The 22292-nt window shown below is 38.1% G+C and overlaps 2 long non-coding RNA genes across 3 annotated transcripts in view; one reads left to right on the forward strand and one right to left on the reverse strand.

Annotated features, from left to right (window-relative positions):
- The window catches only part of LOC123001477 (uncharacterized), a 427451-nt gene that overhangs the window by 68783 nt on the left and 336376 nt on the right, over positions 1-22292 (reverse strand). The gene's annotated exons all lie outside the window — the stretch shown is intronic.
- Positions 1386-11463, forward strand: LOC113261074 (uncharacterized). The gene is made up of 2 exons (XR_008956191.1): positions 1386-7384; positions 8783-11463. It is a non-coding gene; the product is annotated as an uncharacterized LOC113261074 (long non-coding RNA).

A 22292-nucleotide genomic window follows, 5' to 3' on the forward strand; every position in this document is an offset into this window, starting at 1 on the left:
GAAATGTACACATACATCCTTGTTCTGTCAACTAGAAGCAAGGACGTTCCCATAGCAATAAGCACACTCAGTTCTCAGATCTTGGTTCCTAAAATCATTCTGCAATAAAAGGAATCAGGGCTCCTGGGGAAATGTCTGATTCTAGATTGGACAGGAAATAGACAAGATGAACCCGGAACATCTCGTGCGAAGTGCTAAAACAAAAAAACAAACAAACAAAAAGCCGGCAATAACATAAAATACAATGATGGGAAAATGCCCCAAAGACAAAGGGACCAACTGAGAGCTCAGGTAATGAAAATGGCACTTTACTTTACTTCTCTGGACTTCTTCCCAAAACTATATAACCCCAGCCTCATAATAAAAAAAACACCAGAAAAATCCCTATGGAGGGACATTTTACAAAATACCTCACCAGTACTCCTCAAAACTGTCAAGGCCATCAAAAACAAGGAAAGTCTGAGAAACTCTAACTGCCAAAAGTAGTGTGGTATCTTGGATGAGATCCTAGAGTAAAAAGAGAACACTAAGTAAAAACTAAGAAAATCTGAATAAAAGACAGATTTCAGTTAATAATGGATCTGCAGGGATTCGTTAATTGTAACAAAGGTATCATACTTATGTTAGATATTAATAATAGGAGAAAATAGGTTTAGAGTCTATAGAAACTCTATTATTTACTCAATTTTTCTGTAAATCTAGATATGTTCTAAAAATAATTTCTTAAAAAATGAATGCATAAAGGCATAGATATATGAAATTTTAAGTAGTTCCATATGTCTGGAAGGTGTAGCATGTCAGAGAGAGTGACAGGAAATGAAGCTGGAAGAACAAACATGGTGTTATTTCATCCCTTGTTGATTCTCTTATGCCATGCTAAGGAATCTGGACCTGATTCTCTATAAAAATTTAATTGGACAATAATATCACAGAAACAGAAATAAGGAAGTTTGTAATATTTAACCTCAAGCTGACCTTCATAAGAAATCTGTGCCCCGATGCTGCCTTTCTACTAAATAATAATTTTGTAAAATTATTTAGTGCAACTAGAAGGGTATGAAGGCTGGTGAATTAGGTCCCAGCTCTAAGATGAAAGAATGAGGAGCCATTCAGTACTCGACACGCAGTTTTATTTTGTTTTGTTACGTCTTGCTTTATTGCCAATGACATTCCAGGCAAACTGCTGAGCTTTTAAGATATAACAACAAACTTAGAGCTCACGCTCTGGGTGTCAGTATCCTCCAGTAAAAGATAAAAGAGTTGAATTCATAACCCTTGACTAATAATTATCATAAGTATCTGGCATTTAGTTAAATATCTATTATGTGCTAGGCCTTTGTACATATTTTTTTCCCACTTATTTTAACAATCTCCTGAAGTTTTTTTTCTATTTTTTAGACAATGAGACTCAGGCTTACAGTGGTTGACTTGTTCAAAATCAAAATGTGAGTCAGAAAGAAACCAGTACAGAAAATGTCTGTGCAGGCACACCCTGATGTGTTCCCGATTCAGCTGCGTAGATAAATGATGTGCTGGTACTTGAGCCAACCCGGTGCGTACTCTGCACAAAGCCTGAGCCGGAGCCCGGCCGTGAATTCAGGGTAGGATTTAGCGCTCTACCGTAAAGCTATAGAGAAAGTCGTCGTTTGGAAAGTCCCACTTGGAAGAGCCCTGGGTTTTAATATCTTCTTTTAAAATAATGTCTCCTTGACCGGAGAGCGAGAACCCTGTCTGGACCCCAGGTCATCAAAATGGCGGCCGGGCCAACATTACAAGCGAGGTAGGCGATCTTAACTGGAAGATACAGTCACGTTCACTTTACTGACGCGGGTTTGGAAGCAGAGGCTCTGAACCACGCAAGGGAGAAAAACCAGCCGGGTGAGCCCAGTGTGGGAGAACTATTTTTGGTTAACGTAAAATAACTTTCGCTGCCCTTGGCCATACCAACAAGAGAGCGTTTCTGAGAACTGACAGAACTTTGGGGCTGTTTACATACTTTGCTGAGGGATATACGATTTTAAGGTCATCCCCCGCCTCCCACGTGCAATCTTCAGTAAAGTGTACCTTGCGCGGAATTGATAGCATGAGACTGGACCCTTAGAGAAGCCTGGAAGGTGTTTTGAGCTCGGATGTATTTACACAGAAATAGCACATGGATGCAGGAGCAGGTGGGCAGCTGGAATTCCTGATAAAAATAAAACATGATCTTATGCTGAGATTTATCCCAGGCAGCAACTGAAACATGGAACAGGTCACAGAACTGGTCCTTCTGATATAAACTATTCCGTAACATAAGGAAGGCAGTTGGCTTGCAGGGTTTCCCAGAATAACATTTTCTCCATGCACACCGAAAACGGACCTTTACAGTAATATTTCCAGATTTCACAGTTTATTTTCAAATCTGGATCTTGTGGAGCACTCACATCTTAATTTCCTGGGATATTTTTCTTGACACTTGAAAATAAAAGCATTTTAGACTGATTTGATATATATTTTTTCTGAACATGAAATCAACTTTGAGAATAAACACAAATGTGAGTTGGACCACATTAATTTTTTTATCTATTTAAGTAGTTGTCTTCTATATGTGCTCTGGAATGTGACGGCTCTGGGTGAATTTATTAAATGCCTTTGTGGCATCGTTTGCTATGATTTATGGAATTTTTTCTTTAATTCTTTGATTCAATAAGCTATGCTAATAGATCCAATAACGAGTTACCCTTGAACTACTGAAATGAGCACTGTTTAAAATATTATTAGCTTGCTACACTGTACAGTAATATATATTTTTTTAAAAACTGCCTTTTTATTTACAATGGGGCTGGTATGCCATTTTATTTTTGTACATTTACTAGATATAAAAATTTTTCTATTCAAATTTTGCTAACTTCATAAAGTAAATGGAGACTGTATAAGTCAGTATAGATGAATTGAGATTCTGGGGCGCCTGGGTGGCTCAGTCGTTAAGCGTCTGCCTCCAGCTCAGGGCGTGATCCTGGCGTTCTGGGATCGAGCCCCACATCAGGCTCCTCTGCTGGGAGCCGGCTTCTCCCTCTGCCTGCCGCTCCCCCTGCTTGTGTTCCCTCTCTCGCTGGCTGTCTCTATCTCTCTCTCTCTGTCAAATAAATAAATAAAATCTTTAAAAAAAAAAAGAGGAGATTCTGCAGAAAGAAACAAAAGTTTAGTGGATCAAAGTAACAGATCTGTGAACCTGAAAATACTAGCCCAATATTTTACTACATTTTAGTCTATCTCTGCTCTTGAGGTGTGTGTGTGTGTGTGTGTGTGTGTGTGTGTGTGTGTGTGTCTCAAATTAAATTCTTAATTTGGTCTGTGAGCTTTCTGTTGCATGGCCTTTGGGATAGTTTGCCTCATTATATAGAGAAATATTTGTTTTTTTCTAAGATACAACCGTAGTCCTCCTTGTATAGGAGCAAAAATTAAGCTACTATGTGAAATTTTCTGTCAAAAAATGTGAATTTTTCCTTCTTATATACCTGATACCTTCAGCCCATGGATCTCCTTTTAGTCAGCAAAGAGAATGTGGCTACTTGATCGAGGCCTCTCGTGACACATCTAACAGATGTTTTCTGATGCTGGTGCAATTCAGACACTGTCACCTATTTGCCATGTGTCTTTGAGCCAGTTTTAATGAGAGGGGACTTAATTCAATCAATAATTTAAGAGAATAGTAAAAATCTCCCACTTTATGTTTTAGGTCTCACAAGCCAGAAACATCTCTTTCTCATAATAAGTCTGTAGCAAAATTCATACTGCTCTGTTTTTTAAGCTCTAACTGCCGCAGTGAAATAATCTTCAATATGTTAAAGAAATTGCACCTTGGGTTTACATAGAGGGTATCAGACAAATCAATTTAGCTATAGTTTGCTTATGAATTTATTGATTCAAAGAACATGTATTTGGAGCCTGTATATACTGGGTTTTAATCTAGTGCCCCTAGAGGCTTACAACATTAAAAACGTTTAATTTAATATCTATTTCATAATGACCCATAAAATGCATCACTCCTTGTATTCAGCTGCAAGAAAAGTAAGTGTCTCTCCAGATAAAAAGCACACTATCATTGAGTTCCATTTTTGTTTTTCTTCTAGAAAATTTGGAACCAAATTGGTACTTACAAAAATTAACCTATTTGCATTACAAAGTGACATCCACAACTTTGCTTCTAAGAATCAACTTTATTATAATTGTATTTTTAATTTTCTTATTTTATATTTTCTTAAATGTTATATTGTAGCAGAAAGGTTAGTAAGAGAAACCAATTGCAGAATTCAGCTAAAAGGTATCAAAGTGAGTATATAAGACGGACATTATACAACTGATAGAATTGCTGATAGATATTCAGTGTCTTCCTTTTTCCTTACTTATCTGTGTTCAGGGTTTTTTAAAAATAAAGTTATTTTATAGTCTTGTCAATAGTGGTGTGATGGCAAATGCGCAGAGCCCAGCTTTTGGGGGACCGCAGAGCCCAGCTTTTGGGGGACCGCAGAGCCCAGCTTTTGGGGGACCGCAGAGCCCTGCCTTGTGGCGTTTACTGGTTTCAAGCTACGACCATGAAGTCACCGAGCACAGTCTTGGAAAGAAATGCTCAGGGCACAGACTAGTTCACAATATTTCCACCATAAAGAGGCGATAGATATGAATAGTCTCGAGAGCATTGATAATACTGAAAGGTAGTAAAATAGTTAGGAAATGATGAATTTTTAGAGTGTACTGTCTTTGTTTTAATATAATTTATTTGTTCATATAATTTAATATTTAATCATTGGCGTCTCTCACTGGCTCACAAAATTTCTGAAAATTTAATAGTCTGCACTGTGCCAGTCCTAGCACATAAAAGCCCATAAATATCAACATTAGTGTTTTAAAGACCTTCTGAATAACTATGTTTACACTTTTGCAAATGCTGACGCAAATTTCCAAAACTGCCTTTCGGTTCCCTTGCAGAGTGACTACCTCAGTTGTTAATTAGGATGAAACTTAACGACGTATCACTCTCTAGGTATGAACCCCAAAGTTCATTCTTCTCTGCTCTCTCAAGTAATTTAGAGAAGGTAAATTAGCTATGGATAATTATCAGCCTGTCATCTTGTATCCATTATGAACAAACTGCGGTAATGGGGTGTCCGCTTTGCACACAGGCCAGGGAAAACACAGTGCTAACAATAAAAGAAAATCCACCTCTAAAGGATGATAAATATAATTTTAGATTCTCATAGCCTTCTTTCAGGGAACGCTACCGTTGAAAAAAAGGAAGAGGGCAAGATACTTTTCAGTACGTGGGCAACACTTCGCTGCCATGTCTGAACTTGGAGAGGGAGTGGAGAGCAGGGGTTCACTGCTGGCAAGGTGCTGCCACTTTTCCACTTTTCCTTCGGGTTGGCTCCATGCAATTCGAATCCTCAGAAAAAGGAAGGGGAAGTCTATTGGAGATGGGTGCCAGGCGGGGAAGCTGGTGGAATCGTGTACAGAAAAGAAAGCTTCTAGTTCAACATGATTAGAGACCTCCTTTGAAGCTCGACCAGATTAATAGCTTTTCAAGGACGTGGTGACAAGTGTTATCACGTGAAACTTTCAAAACCAGACTTACAGCGTTAGAAAATATGCTGTAGGGAACTGTTCAAATTTAGCAGGGGAAATACTAGATGACCTAATAAGCCATTTCCTCTTCCAGATTCAACGGTGCTGTAATTTATGTATTTGGCTCAATTAGAGTAGAAGGTCGCATAAGGTTTTTGAATCCTGCATTTTTTTCTAGGTTCACATAATGTCTGCTTCTAAACACTAAATATTCTCAGCGCTAAAATGTTCAGCACTACGAAATGTCTACTATTTACTATAGGGTTTGAGGCATACTTACAGCTGACCATTATTTTTATCGACACTTTAAATGAGGGGTGCCCAGCTATAAGATTCACAGTTTCTAATGACAGTACTTTAAAACTGTTGCTAAGAAATTGTATAGGAAAAGTGTCCAGTTTTTGTTTGGTTGTTTTATTTTTAAAACAAGTTGCTTTTTATAAGAATGGTTTTATACAAACGCCAGGTGCACGAAAGCAAAGTAAAGTGTGGAGTGCAGCAATCATAAGATCATTTCAAAATGCGCTGTTCTCTGAAGTATATGACTCATACAGCTACAGAAAAATGTGTACTTTTGTGTTTCCACCTTAATTGATCTGGATAATAACCTCAATCGTATTCTTTATTTAGAATGGATAGCATGAGAAGGAATTTCCAAATCTTGGGAGGAGAAGAGGAAGGAAGGAAGGAAGGAAAAAAAGGAAAAAAAAAAGAAGGAAGGGAGGGAGGAAGGCAGGCCTAAGCAATCATTGCATTTTTTTTTATTCCCACATATTGGACAGATGGTGTCTACTCTTAGAAGTTTTAAGATGAATGACTAGAAAATCACAACTTTCAGGTCCTTAGTTTCTTCACCTATAAAATGTGAAAAGTGGATTGAAAAGTGGGTTGAATGATCTCTAGGGTCTTTTCCAGATCTAAATTATCATTCCTAATATGAATAAACCGAATATCGTATCGAGAAACACAATCAATTGAATTACTATTTGCCTTCACAATATGACAATAATAACACCAAATGCATCTGAGCCCTATAGCCACTCTGTCTCTGATCTGGTTTTTTTCCCCTCTCCTTTCTAGCAGGAATATGTACACTTCTTTTCTTTTTTTTTAATAAACCTACAACTATTTTTCAATTTACTACAATCTTTCTGTCTCTGCCATTCACTAAAACTGCTCCTGCTAAGATCACCTATCACTTTCTAACTCCCAAACCCAGTGGGCACTTTTAAGCTTGAGTTCTTTGTGGTATTTAACAATGGTGGTCCTGTCTCTCCTTATTGAAATCCGTCCTTCCCCTGACTTCCTTCTCATCTTTGTGTTCCTAAAACCTACCGTGCATTAGCAAAGAACGGACTCTACATGACTGCTCTTTGAATAAATGAAGTGTTCAGAGTAACTTTCCTCCCCCACAATTTAGTTTTGGTCACATCATCAAAGATACGCTTTTCCTAAGCATTACTTTAATATTCCACAATTCTATCCATAAGCTAAAGAGCAAGAGGTACCTAAGTGACCTTTCTGGTTTTGCTTTTTATAACTTGGGATTTGGATATTTTTTTCCTACCGGCTCAGGCTCCACCTTGGCTTCCTCTCTCTCCAGACTGTCCCAGACCTGGCACTGGGTGCGGCTGCTCGGCTTTCATCAGCTGTCCTGGCCAGCGGAATGTTCCCTCTGACGCTCCTCCCTTGGCTGGCGGTAGCTCCCTACTTTCATTTTCACTAGGGGCACAGCCATTCACCAGCTTCTACTGGAAAACACTTTTCCAGACATTCCTTCAGGGTAAGTGCCATTTCCATAACTGGCCACTGGATTCCGTCATTATGTTTTTATACTTCACTGTTCTCAAATTTGTCTTTTTCAGCTTCACAATCACAGTAAAAGCGGTTTCATTTTCATTGCTTTGTTTTTCTCCTCATTTGAACTGATCCTTTGTATTTTATTTATTTTTATGTAAGAAAACATGCACATTTTTTTTCTCAATTACCTCCTCCTTCTCCTATTTTCCTTCTCTTTACATTTCTCCTCCTTGTGATTCTTCATAGAGATGTGTCTTGATCTGACGAAGTCTTAAGCATGGACTTTAAATTAAAAAAAATAAATTTATTTAGTTTGCCACCACAATGATAGATTTCAGTTGATATCTTTAATTTAAAAAGAAAGTTTAGCTCTAAGATTGTTGTGAAACTTCTTCAGTATTGAAGACCGATCACCTTCTTTTATAGAATTCTGAGCTTGCTGCTGTCCTTTGATAAACTTCTTACCATTTCTCACATTTTCATGCCCACCCAGAAGAAAACTAGATGGGGAATAAAGTTGGAGTCACCCCTTAGCCCCATCTCATTTGAAGTGTCTGTAATTCCCTATCTTTGACTTGGAAACAAACCCCTATTTCATTGAATAAATTGTCTACTAAAGAATCATTCAGTAAACCAAAGGAGTTAACTTTTGTAAACCAAAGAGAATTGTAGAAAGGATTAGAAGATAGTGAGATATCCTTTGATGTGGGTGTCTACTGTTCTTGATGCAATGAACTGTGTGGCTCCAGCTGACTTTTTCTCTTGCTGTTTCTCCTGCAAGAAACAGGAAAGAGCTTGAGGCTCTCTCATAAGGTATTCATAGGAACATAGAGTTTCTGTTAAATATTTAATTTCCCTGGTGATATTCTGAAAGAAGTTTTCAATAACACGCCATTTTAAAGTCAGCCATTTTGGTATATAAAAACGGATGCTCAGTTGTGAGGATGTAACATATCGTAAACTTCACAGAGGAAAGCAATTGCGTGTTCAAATCAGAGTGTTGTAGAATCATGCTTTTGAGTTTCACTGTCATCTGTTCCTATAAAGAATACTGCTGCAAAAAGTCTGAATATTTTCTGAATGTAAAAATTCCTTCTTGTTCTGTTTCCATAATGTTGGTTGGACTAGTGCTTTATTTATGGATACTGGATTATGTTCTGACTGAAATCTGTTCCTTTCATTTACTCTGCCCTACTAAAGTAAATTTCAACCTTAAAACTTAGCCCATTTCAATAATGTAGTTGTTTTGGTATGTCTTTCTTCAAAATGGTAATGTCTCAAACAACTTCTATGAAGAATTTAAATAGTCCTCTGAAAATGAGGTCAAATAATTTGCTGAAAATTCCACTTTGCTGCTTTTTTTTTTTTTTTTTCTAAAAAGGTGTCACTTTATGGAGTTCTTTCTTGGCATCGGTAGAAGACCGTGACTCATAACGAGCAGACGTCGGTGTGTCACAGGGCTGTGAAGAGGTCATGCTCTGTCAGAGTAGCTAGGCGGAAAGAAAGAGAGCTGTCCTCTTGTGGAGAAAGTAAAATAAAGCTCATATACTTTTTAAGAGCCAACTCTTTCTGTGTAAAACTTGGCTAGCCTTGTGGTCTTCCTGTGAGAAGAAACATCTTTCTCCATCTTCCTTGACTTATGATGGGGTTGCCTCCTGATAAACCCATGCAGTTCAGTTGAAAATGCCTTCACTGCACCTGTTCTTCCAAACATCACGGCTCAGCCTGCTCTACTTGTGCCCGGAGCACTTACACCAGCCTAGAGTTGGGCAAGAGAACGTAACACAAAGCTAATTGTATAATAAATGCGTTGATTGAATACTCATATAGTTGAGAGACTACTGTACGGAAAGTGAAAAATAGGTACAGAATGGTCGGAAGTACGTCCCTTGTTTACCCTTGTGATCGAGGGGCTGACTGGGAGCCACTGCTGCCCGGTATCACAAGAGAGTATCGGGTACAGAGGAAAATTCAAAACTCCCGAAAAGTATAGTTTCTACTGAACACAAATCACTTTTGCATCATCATAGCGTTGAAACACTGTAAGTTGAACCATCAGAAGCCGGGGCCATCTGTATTCAAAATTTTTACATAGAAGTTTGGTTACCCCACCACATTTTTATGTTTGTGTATGTGGGAATTGCTGTAGCCATAGCCAAATGGTAGATGACGGTGTCAAAACTGGGAGGCAAAGCAAGACTGAAAACGAATAATGAGCCTCAATCTATGGTAGGTTTTGCATCGCAGAGCTTGGGCAAGTTGGGGTTTCCGGACACAGCCGTGAGTCCAGGACCTGAGTATAGGCTGAAGTTTTTGCAAAAAACCACAACCAGAAGTGAAAGGTAGGTGATGCGTCGGAGACCAGCAGCCCTGAACTTGAGGCAATGCCGCCCCCCTCCTGGGGAGTTGATGAGCAGATGGAACAGTATGACCCGAAAGACAGCTGAAAATAAAGAGCTAACAGTTTTGTATCGTTTGTAGCGTGAAATGCTTGGAACTTGCCGGCACTTGGAAAATAATGGCTATCTCACCACACCAGAAGCTGTTCAATTTTGCGGAGGTGGAAAGCGGGGCTGAACTTGGCATTGTGCGTCTGTAGGAAGCCGGCGTGTTCCTATGTTCATATATGAGAACTTCACTAAATAATAACTAATGTCAACGTTAATATTATCTTGTAAAGCTATCAGACTACTGCTTTACTACCACTTCCACGAGGGTATTACTATTTTCCACATTTACGAATATGGAAAAGAAGGCCAAGCATGGTAAAAGGACTTGTCCAAGATCTTACAGCCAAGAGTGGCAACTTTTTTACTGAGATCAAGATTTTTTTGGTTCCAGGCTCCTGTTTTTTCCACCAACCACACTGCCTTTGGGATAGGCACACTGGATGACTTTCAAAATGCTGAGGGTGCCTCAAATGTCTCTTCTTAATTTAATTAAAATGACAGATATACATAGTATATGTTTTCCTTCCTTGGAAATAGCTGAAGTAATTTTGTTTTTCCTCCCTCACTTGCCCTGAAGACAGTCTGCACTTGGTCCGACCACACAAGCAACGTTTCAAGAAAAACAAGCATTTTTAAAGTCGAAGTAACTAAATACAGGGATAAGAATGGAAACTCTTTTTAAAAATAAGCGTATCACTTACCCTTTGGTCAGCTAGGCTGTAGATACCCATATCCACCGCATTTGATGGCTTTCGGGCTTAACAGAGTCGTTAAGCAAGGCTGGGATTGTAAAGCAAAGCTGAGATTCAAAAGCAAGTTGGCACACACAATACATGATAATGTGTAAGTTCTACTTTAATTTTTTCATTTTCTTATTGCCCTGTAAAATGTTGGCCCCATAATCCAACTTGTAAAATAATGAAAAGTGCCATTTATTTCGTCTTGTGGTTTCCGTAGAGAACTGTGCAGCTGTTTACAAATCCCTGTTGACTGAAAGGGTGTGTTCCAGACAAGCATCGGCTACAGGAAGATACGGGCCGCAAAGTGAAAAGAAGTATAAAGCGTGTGATATGGAGCATAGATATTTTCAAACACTCGCACGTACTTTTTATCCCCTCTTGTTAAATGAGTAAAACACTCTTGTTGAGTCATTTCTTGGTCATAGGTATTTATTGAGAACCGATTACGCGCCAGGCGCTATTTATAGGCACCCAAGGCCCAGTTAGGAATGATGTAGGTAGGTCTTTGCATTCTTAAAGTTCACATAGTAGAGAAGAAAAAGGTTTTGTGAACCAAGGCTCACTGTACATGTAGCAACCACAAGTGAAGCTCTTTTGACCGACTTCGTGAATTATCCACACTCCTGGTCGTCTCTGTAAACATGCAGGGGTAGCTGCCTGTGGTGTCCAGAACCTGGTAGTAGCGTGTTCCTCGGACTCACTCACCTCTGCTTCCAAGAGCCGGGCTGCTTGCCAAGAATCAGGTTTGTTTCTTCACCCTGCTACTTACTGTAGTCACATGTCTCTATAAATATGTTTGTTTACATATATAAATATAGGCTTACATATTCTAATTAAATTCTATGGAAACGAATAAAATGAAAGTGCAAAAAGAGAGTGTTGTTCATTTTAAAAACTAACTGGAAGTCTTTGGAATGATTGCTTCCAACTTTTTAGTCGAACTATGTGTGAGCAAAACGGTAAAAGATTGGCAGAAAGAAAATATTTAGAATGATTTGTCAAATTGCCCTCCTAAGTTTCTCTATTTTTTCCCATTATTTTACAAAACAAAGCTAACCGTTGAAAGTGATGCATTGTGGTTCTTTCTGATATTTCTTTTTGTTGTGGTTGAATACACATCACATAAACTGACAGTTGTAACCATTCTAATATGTACAATTCAGGGGCATTAAGTATGTTCACGACTTGTGCAATCCTCACTAATACCTAGTTTCAGACGTTTTTCATCACTCCCCAAGGGATAATTCATACCATGAAGAGGTCACTCCCCATTATCTTCTCCTCTCAGAACCTAGCAACCGCTAATCTATTTTGTGTCACTGTGGGTTTGCCTATTCTGGAGAGTTCATACAAATGGAATCATACAGTAGGCGGTCTATTATGTGTTGGCTTCCTTCACTTCGCATAGCATTTTCAAGCTTCTTCCATGTAGAGTGTATATCAGTACTTCATTCTTTTTTATAGCTGAATAATATTTCACAGTATGGATATATCCCATTGGTTTATGCATTCACTCGTTGATGGACATTTGGGTTACTTCCCCCTTTTGGCTATTGCGAATAGTGGTGCTATGAACATTTGTGTACAAATTATTGAGTACCTGTTTGCAAGCCCTTTGGGTGTATTTCTGGAAGAGGAATTACCGGGGCTTATCCTAATTGTATGTTTAACATATTGAAAAACCATTGCTTGTGTTTCGTGCTATAACTAAGGAGCAATTGTCAATCCAAGTTCATGAACATTTGCTCCTTGGGATCAGAATAATACTGGCCATATGGAATATGTTTAAAAAATATTCCTTCCTCCTATATTTTTTGGAAAAGCTTCAGAATGATTTGTGCTAATTCTCTAAATGTTCGGTAGAATCTACCAGTGAAGCCCTCTGGTTCTGGATTTTTCTTTTTTGAGAGGTGTGGTTTTTTTTCGTTGTTGTTGTTTTGTTTTGTTTTGTTTTTATGGCTTCAATCTTCTGTTATAGGTATTTTCATATTTTTTAATTTCTTCTTGAGTCAATTATGTAAGTCTATGTGTTTCTAGGAATTTGTCCATTTCATCTAGGTTATAAATTGTTGATGGTATTATCTCATAATTCCTTTTATTTCTGTAAGGTTTGTAGTAGTGTTCCTACTTTCACTTTTGATTAGTTATCGGTGCCTTCATTCTTTTTCTCTTAGTTGGTCTAGCTAAATATTTGTCAATTTTGTCTTTCAGATAATCAAATTTTGGTTTCCTTCATGTTCTCTTGTCATTTTCCTATTCTCTATTTTATGTATCTCCTCACTAATCTTTCTTATTTCCTTCCTTCTGCTAGTTTTGGGTTTAATTTGCTCCTCTTTTTCTAGCTCCTTAGAGTGTAAATAAAGTTACTTTATTGATTTGAGATGTTTTATTCTTTTTTCTATAGGCATTTACAGCTGTAAGTTTCCTTCTGAGCAGTGCTTTCCTGCATCCCATTACATTTTGGTATATTGTATTGTGCTTCTGTTCCTCTCAAGGTACTTTTTACTTTCTTTGTGATTTCTTCTTTGATACATTTGTTGTGTGAGAGTGTATTTTATTTCCACATATTTGTGAATTTTCCAGTTTTCCTTCTGTTATTGATTTCTAATTTAAGTCTATGTAGTAAGAGAAGATGCTTTGTATAATTTAATCTTTCAAATTTACTGAATTTTGTTTATAGGCCTAACATATTGATTATTCTTGAGAATGTTCCATGTGCACATGAGGAGAATGTGTATTCTGCTGTTGTTGGGCAGAGGGTTCCGTATATGCATTGTTCAGATCTCCTTATTTTTTCAGGATTTTATTTATTTATTTGAGAGAGAGACAGCATGAGCAGGTGGGTGGGGGGAGGGAGAAGCAGACTCCCCACTGAGCAGGGAGCCCAATGCGGGGTTTGATCCCAGGACCCCAGAAGCATGACCTGAGCCAAAGGCAAAGGCTTAACAGACTGAGCCACCCAGGTGCCCCTATTCACTTTTTATCATATTTTCTTTCTGCTCCTTAAGCTGAAAATTTTCATTTGACCCACCACCAACTTTGCTAATTCTTCCATCTAGCTGCTCAAATCTGCTGTTGAACCCCTTTAGTGTATTTTTCATTTCAGCTATTGTAGTCTTCTGCTCCATAATTTCTACTTTTCATAATTTCACTTTATTGATTGTTCTGTTTGCTGAGCCATTGTTCTCTCATCCTTTTAGTTATATGTGCATTGTTTCCCTTGGACACTTAAGAAGCGTATTTAAGAGAGTTGACGTAAAGTCTTTGTCCACTACAGCCAATATCTGTGCTTACTCAAGGCAGTTTTTGTTCAGTTCTTTTTTCCTGTGTACGGTCCATATTTTCTTCTTTGCATGCTTCACAATTTATGGTCAAAAAGTGGACATTTATGACGTGCAAACAAAACAGAAAAAAAAGAAATGAAAAAATCACCCTCCAAGTGTTCTCATAGTGGCCTCGTGTCGTAGCATTCCTTACGTACTTCTCCAGGCCACTTACAACTTTGTCTTGTCCACACTTCCGGCTTGCGCTGACCCTAAAGGTCAGCTACAGTTGCAAGCTTACGATCTCTTCTGAGGATGTGTCCTATTCTGTGCATGGGTGTAGGTTTGTAGGTCCCTCTGTATACGTGGAAATTTTTCAAATCTCCTTTTCTCCCCAAAAACCTAACTATTCAGCTTTTCCTTGCAGGCTTTTGGCATGTCTATTATTTATCCCTACTGTTCTTTTTCATTCTAGGCAGCAGTGGCTTGTTCACTTGGATTTTATTGTTTTTGAGGGCTGGGTTACTGTTCAGCCTTGCAGAGTTCTGAGTTAGGCAAAACAAAGGGAAACTCCTGGTCAGGTAAAACCAGATAAGCACAGTTCCTTGGGAACAAAGGCCACTCTGTTGCCTCCGGAACCAGGTGCCTACAGTAGGGACAGGCTGTCATCTTCAAGATCACTGTGCACCGGGGCAGGGGGTGGATCTAGGTTAGTTAAAATATCTGATCTTGTTTCGGTGACCTTTCTCCAAGTTAAGCATCCTCTCAGTTGCTGTAAACCATTGACTATCTTCCTACATTCCAGTGAGGTTAGTTTTGACAGTTTTTGACAAGTGTTTAGGTGTTTCTGGGGAGCAATGGTCCCCAGATGTCCCTAGTCCAACATTTTCACTGACTTCACCCTGTGGGTATTTTCTACACAACAAAGACAGTCTGGATGCCAAAGTAGACCCTTAGCCAAAGGAAAAGTCCTGACCTGAAAGTAAAGACTGAACAATAAATACAGATTTAAATTTACATTAAATAAAATATGCACAGTTGATATATAATTTTTAATTCCTCCCTGGATCTAGCTTTTTCTATTTCCCAAATGTGAGTCTTTATTGCATGAGGTAAGAGAATTTTTTTTATTATATTATCAGTTAATCCTCACAAGAGTTATATGAAATTGGCAGAGGAGACAGAATTATGGCCACTTTAAAAATAAAGAATTACAGGCTCTAAAGCCTTAAGTAATATGCCTAAGGATATATTTCAGGAAGCAGCAGAATGTAGGAGGAATAAGAACAAATAATTCCGAGACCCTATTATACCTCAGGCTTTTTGTGTACATTAACGCATTTAATTCTCACGACAACTTGAAAGTTAAGTCGTATCAGGTACAAGGGTGGTTGGGGATGGAGGGCTGCAGAAAACAGATTTGAATCCAGCCTTGCCTGACTCTGAAGTGCAAGTTCTATCTATATGTCAGGCTGCTGGTCAAGGAGAGGAATGTAGGAATGTGTGTGTGTGGGGGGGGATCGGTTAACAAAATGTAGGGGTCTCAGATCAAGATAAGGCATTTGTGAGCTATGTGAATTTTAACATGTCACTTTGTCCCTGGGTCATCTCCAATTGATTAATACAAGGGATTCAATTACATGAGTTCGTAAGAACCTTTAAATGGGCTAACACTGATTCACATGGTCTTTTTCCTAATAAAAAATGCGGCATCCGCTAAATTTACTGTTGGCCGTTATTTACTAAGACTCCATCTATACCTACCTGTGCCCAAGAAATTCCACCCCAAGTGATGTTAAGTGGTGATCTACAGAAGACAGGTCCAGGAATACGTACAGCCGTTCTTTTAATATTCATAATATTTATATGAATGAATCTCATGAACATAGTGACAAAGCCAGACACAATATAGGTCAATATGGGATACTACATGGTTTCATTTATATGAAGTTCAAGAAAGGGCAAAACTAATCCACGATGAAAGAAATCGGAATAATGTTTATCTTTATCTTAGCGGTGCTGTGGATGGGTATCCACTAGGAATGGGCCCTAAGGAAGCTTGTGTGGTACTGGAAATGTCCTAGCTATTGATCGCATTGGTGGCTCTCAGGTGTATCCATATTTAAAAACTCACTAAGCTGTGTGCTTAAGCTTGGCGCATCAGGCTATGTATGCTATATCTCCATTTAAAAGTTTTTGAAAAAATAATAAATAATTTCTTCCTTAAGTTATGATAGGAAAAATCTAATGTCTTTTACTATCTCTGCGGATAATCTGGATAGTATATTTAAAATAAAGTATTTTTTATTATTATTCTTGTGTGGATATTTATTACTAATGTATAAAATAGTGGACCATCAAAAGAATAACATTTGGGACTTCTTGAACTGGCAATTGATTCCTTTCTACCTCTTCTGCTACAATAGAATAATTCAATTCACAACCACAATAATTTATGCTAGTTTACATAAAATAATGCTGTTGCATACCATATATGCAAGAAACAAGCTTGACTAAAATAACCTGCATTTAAACTAATAGCTAAATGCTTTTAATATTTTCAAGTTGAGAAGACCAATCAATACTTTGTAGAAACCACTAATTAATGGAATTTTCTTATCTGAACCCTTTAGTTGACTTTCCTTTATTAAGGAACACATATCATTTCTATGGCAACTAAGTATTTTTCCTGTCTGTAAATGGATTCCATCCCTATTATTAAAAAGACATGACATGAAAAGAAACTCGCAATTATTTGTTCAGTCTACAGTCCTGTGTAATGTATTCTGCATTAAGTCATCTTTAACCAATATTGGAAGCTTCTGTGTCAGTATGTCAGGCAGTATTTGGCATGGATGCTGTAGCAAGAACCCAATTTATCCATGTCAGAAAATAAGAGAATGTAAAGCTCACTAATGTTCTGGATGATTTCACCAAGTATTGGCTACAGAGACAGTGGAAAATAAAGTATCTTCTTTCTGCCTCACTTCTATTTCCCTATGGCAGCATGTTTCCATAAGTGAGTAACAGATATGCTAAAATGAAGCTCTGTCATCTAATAAGACTGGGGAACTTTGTGTTGAACAAAATATAAAAGACTTACCAGGGTCTTTAATCAGTTAATGTACACTGTAAAGCTGAAGGAGATTTACAGTGTTTTCTAAGTTTATTTGACCATGAAAACATTTTATGGAATAAAATTTTCAGAAAAAAATGTTTTAAGAGTCTCATTCTTCATTTATATTGAAATGGTTCTTTACCATCTGCCTCCATTTGTTCTACCTTCACAGTGTGTGTCTCACACACATCAGCCTCGTATGCTAATTAATAAACATAATCACAAGCTAAATTTAAAGTATAAGGAGAATTGGGGTTTGTAAGCAGCTTTTAGTAGGGGAATTTTTCCCCAAAAAATTTATAAGTGAAGTCCCAAAATAAAAGGATAAAATGGGGTTGCCTTTTTGATGTGAGTATTGAACCCTCCATTCACCCTGCCACTCCTCCCGTACCCCACCGTTCCCCATTCTGAGACTCTTTTTTTTTTTTAAGATTTTATTTATTTATTTATTTATTTGACAGGGAGAGAGAGAGAACAAGCAAGGGGGAGCGGCAGGCAGAGGGAGAGGGAGAAGCAGGTTCCCCGTGCAGCAGGGACCCTGGGATCATGACCTGAGCCGAAGGCAGATGCTTAACCGACTGAGCCACCCAGGCGCCCCCACCCTTTTGAGGCTCTTATGTGGAAACCTAAACTTCCAAACACAAAGCCAAGAAAGCAATGACTTAATCCAACCTGTTCAGTTTCAGTTTAAGGAGCTGATGTATCGAGAGTGACCTGCAAGCTGAACTCGGCAGAGGACGTGGACGGTAGTATAGGGAGGAGAATCCGAGAGCCCAACTTTTACTTCACTGCACATTTCTTCATGTCTTCCTGGTACAGCATTTTATATAAAGCACCAGGATATGTAAAACTAAATGCAAAGCATATTCTTCTTTGGAAAAGAGTGAAATATTTATTTCAATATGTAATTTTACATTCTTAAAGCATTTCAGTAGAAGTAGCTTTTTTTTTTAAATAATTTTTTATTATGTTATGTTAGTCACCATACAGTACATCCTTAGTTTTTGATGTAATGTTCCATGATTCATTGTTTGCGTATAACACCCAGTGCTCCATGCAATATGTGACCTCCTTAATACCCATCACTGGCTAGCCCATCCCCCCACCCCCGGCCCCTCTGAAGCCCTCAGTTTGTTTCCCAGACTCCATAGTCTCTTGTGGTTCATTCCAGAAGTAGTTTTTGTAGGGAAGACTCTGTGGTGAGCAGTTTACAATGGCTTCAATCCTTGCGATTGCCAGAAGTTATTTTCTATTTCTTAAAGTCTATGTATTTCAGGGAAGGGCTACATTTAAACACAACGTGAAGATAATTTTCTTGTCAATTCGGTGGTTTCAATATTAATAATTAGAATATTCTATAACCATATTAAGATGACTTAAATAGGGGCGACTGGGTGGCACAGCGGTTGGGCATCTGCCTTCGGCTCAGGGTGTGATCCCGGCGTTATGGGACCGAGCCCCACATCAGGCTCCTCCGCTATGAGCCTGCTTCTTCCTCTCCTATTCCCCCTGCTTGTGTTCCCTCTCTCGCTGGCTGTCTCTATCTCTGTCAAATAAATAAATAAAATCTTTAAAAAAAAAAAAAGATGACTTAAATAATGGCTGAAAGTTCTCATAGATATTTTCTCTACCCAAAAGGGACTGCAAATAATTTTTGTTTAATCACTGTGGATTTAATAAGACATGTTGGATAATTTTTTCTCCCCATCCTGGCATGGGGTCCTTTTCTACATCCCTTCTCAAGTCCTGGCCTGTGCAATGCTAAAATAATAGAACTGAATCTGTACTACATTGGAGAAAAGCAAGGTGGACTCAATTAGCCTAATTATTCATTGCAATTACACCACGAGAGCTAGTCATTATTACCAAGAAAGACATATGCTAGCTTTGTAAATATTTCACTCTCATGTGGGAGGATCTGAAATAGCACCAGTTTCATCCCCTCCACGTTCTCCTCGTGGACTTCCAGTTCCAAATGGAAATAATTGACTCTGAGAATCAAGACACCAGGGAAAGGAGAAGGGTTAAAAAGCCTGAAGCCTCTGTGGGATGAGGACAAGGGAAAGAGACAAAAGAGAACACGCGGATCATTGGAAACTACATGGGGAAAATAAATAATTGCTCTATACCATTACTCAGAACTGTCTTAATAAACTAGTAATGGCTAGAACAGTGGTCGATTACTTATTCTATGCTATCATATCCAGTTATGCTCCTTCCTCTCAGCCTTCACAATAACTACACCGAAGTGAAAGTGGCATTTTTACTTCAAAATGTGTTAATGTTGAATTAAATGTTAGAGAACAAATATCTCTCAGTTGAAATATTAGGCAGTTAATGCAACCAAAATAGTTTAAACCACCTATTCATAAAAATACTAAAATTCTAACAGTACCTTGCTGTATGTGGCTGGAAGTTTTCAGTTTGGCAGAAGTGGATATTGCTGCCTCCAGAACGATCTCATTATTTTGATACTGTATTTGCTCTTTCCCCCTGACAATTTGGCTTTTTATAACCTTGTTCTTTTGTGGCATTTCTCTTGTTAGTTGCATTGTGCACTTTATTTCTCACCGGAAAAGAAGTCTCTATCACTTTGGATGTCCTTTAGCTACCATCTCTCAGTATGTTAAATAACTAACGGTCTTGTGCTTTCCAAGCACTCAACTTCATTGAAATAACTGCATAATACTGGTTCCTCACCAATAGTGCTATACAAGTTTATGGTGTCTAAGGCAAATTATCTTTAAAGGAATAAACGCAATGACATGATTTATATACTATTTGGAACAATGAAACACATTTCCACTTCGTTAACAAAATCTCAGTGCCTATGAACTGGACTAATTTGTTTTGCTAAGGAAAGATGAAGAAATTAAAATCTCTGTGTGGGTAACATAAGTGACTATCAGTTCAAGTATAGAAAAAGAATAGTCAATATTCTAAAGAAACAGATATAAAGTCTGGAACTAAAGAGGTAAAATCCTACACATTAAAATGTAATACTTACAATTTAAACCCATAACTGTAATAAATTATCAAAATTTGTACAGCTGATTCAATTTTGTGTCGTATTAAATGTCTTGGTATAACAAAATAGCAGTGATTAACCTAACAAGGTTCTGAACATACAAAGTAATTAATCGAAGTGAATTGTTTTTCTTTAGTTAGAAAAACACTTCATAAGGAAAACAAGATCTATTAAAAGGCCATGGGCAAAAAGTTCTTCCAGAGATTGAATTCCATTATAAATGGATCATTAATGTATTTTAGAATTTTCTAATGCAAGATAGTGTTTCATGAAAGTTACCCAGAAGTTTACTTTGGGTTGAGATATTTTTATAGGATTAAAATATGATCAGATGAAATGTGATGTTATCATTTATTATAGCACACCAAATACTGAACTTTAGGTTATAATAAAACAAACAAACAAACAAACAAACAATTCCAGATGCCTGGGTGGCTCAGTTGGTTAAGTGACTGTCTTTGGCTCAGGTCATGATCCTGGAGTCCCAGGATGGAGTCCCACATCAGGCTCCCTGCTTGGCGGGGAATCTGCTTCTCCCTGTGACCCTCCCCTGTCTTGTGCTCTCTCTCTCTGTCTCTCAAATAAATAAAATTTAAAAACAAAAACAAAAAACAAACAATTCCTACACATAGCCTTCTCAATTCTTTTTTTTTTTTAAGATTTTATTTATTTATTTATTTGACAGAGATAGAGACAGCCAGTGAGAGAGGGAACACAAGCAGGGGGAGTGGAAGAGGAAGAAGCAGGCTCCTAGCGGAGGAGCCTGATGTGGGGCTCGATCCCATAACGCCGGGATCACGCCCTGAGCCGAAGGCAGACGCTTAACCGCTGTGCCACCCAGGCGCCCCAGCCTTCTCAATTCTATAAAAGATTTTCTTCCACACACTGAGACACATTCTTAGAAATGAAAAAGAAACTTTATATTCGAGGTTTTAGTATCAGGACTCTAAATCTAGACTCTTAATGGACCTTTTCCTGCATTCAATGGCATTAACTATTATCTTCATTTTGAGCTAAACTGAAAACAAGATTTTTCACTCATTCATTTACTTAGAAATATTCATTGAATATATATTAGTTCAACATACTGAAAGAAACCCAAAGGTAAATAAAGTAGCATTCTTGACTTGATAGTAAAAGAGCTGAGTCGTGAACATAATGATTCTGATAGAGGGTAGAAGATGGTCATTGCTATAGGAGGGATGAAAAAGCAGAACTCTCTGGGTGGTGGAGAATGTTTCTGGCTGAGAGTTTCAAAGAAGACTGAAGTGGAGGAGGTGAGTTTGAGGAGGACAGTAATGGAGATAAACTTGAGGCATCTTAAGTGGATGAAATGCCTTGAGAAGAGTCACATGGGCAAAAGATCGGGAATGTTTAGGGAAAAAAAATATTTAAATTTAAATAGCTCTCTGAGACTGTTGATAGCAGGTGACAGATTAGAGCTATATTGTGGAAGTCCCTGAGAGGTAGCCTAGAAAGAATGAACACTTATTCATTTATTTTTTAAGTGGTAGGGAATTACTAAAGGTTGGAGAAGAGGTGGGATGATCAGAGCTGTGCTTTTGGAAGAGGACTCTGGCTGCTGATGTCACACAAAATAAAATCCTATCAACCCTCTGATTTGAACCCTTCAGTGGCCTCCCTTCTCCTACCACTCTCTTTACTCATAAACTTGACCCATGCTGGAATCCATACCAATCCATCAACACAGCTGTCACACTTCCAGCTTCACAGCTTTTGCTCTGGCCACTCCCTCAGCCTCGAATATTCTTCCCTCAAATAGCCACATGGCTCACTCCATCTATTCATAACTTGCTGCCCCATCACTTTCCCAATGAGCTGATGTGACCACTTTATTACTCACAGCAATCCCTATCTTGGAATCACTACTGTAGAAGGCCCCGCATATCATAAACACACACAAAATAAGTTTATTGAGATGCCCATGGGTTCTCTGTCACTCGGGATCCAGCATTAGTGCTCATCCTCATGGACCTCCAGTTCCAAATGGAAACCCTAGAGGTCTAGTCTTGTGACAAGCACCATTCAGACTAGTACCTGTGTCTGAATAAGCTTAAAGTTTGTGTGTTGAGTCACTGAAAACATCAGATACAGATGTTGTTTTCAGAATAGAAGATGAGCAGAGCACTCAAATAAGAGAAAAGACAAATTCATTAACTGGTCAAATCTTCTCTTTTAAATACCATGAATGCTATTTCCTGCATAAAGAAATATATTTTTCTAGTGGTGGCAAGCATCCATTTTCTTTTTTTTTTTTTAATTTATATCCAA

The sequence above is a fragment of the Ursus arctos genome, unplaced genomic scaffold (genome assembly GCF_023065955.2).
Source record: "Ursus arctos isolate Adak ecotype North America unplaced genomic scaffold, UrsArc2.0 scaffold_29, whole genome shotgun sequence".
In the NCBI taxonomy this organism is placed as follows: Eukaryota; Metazoa; Chordata; class Mammalia; order Carnivora; family Ursidae; genus Ursus; species Ursus arctos.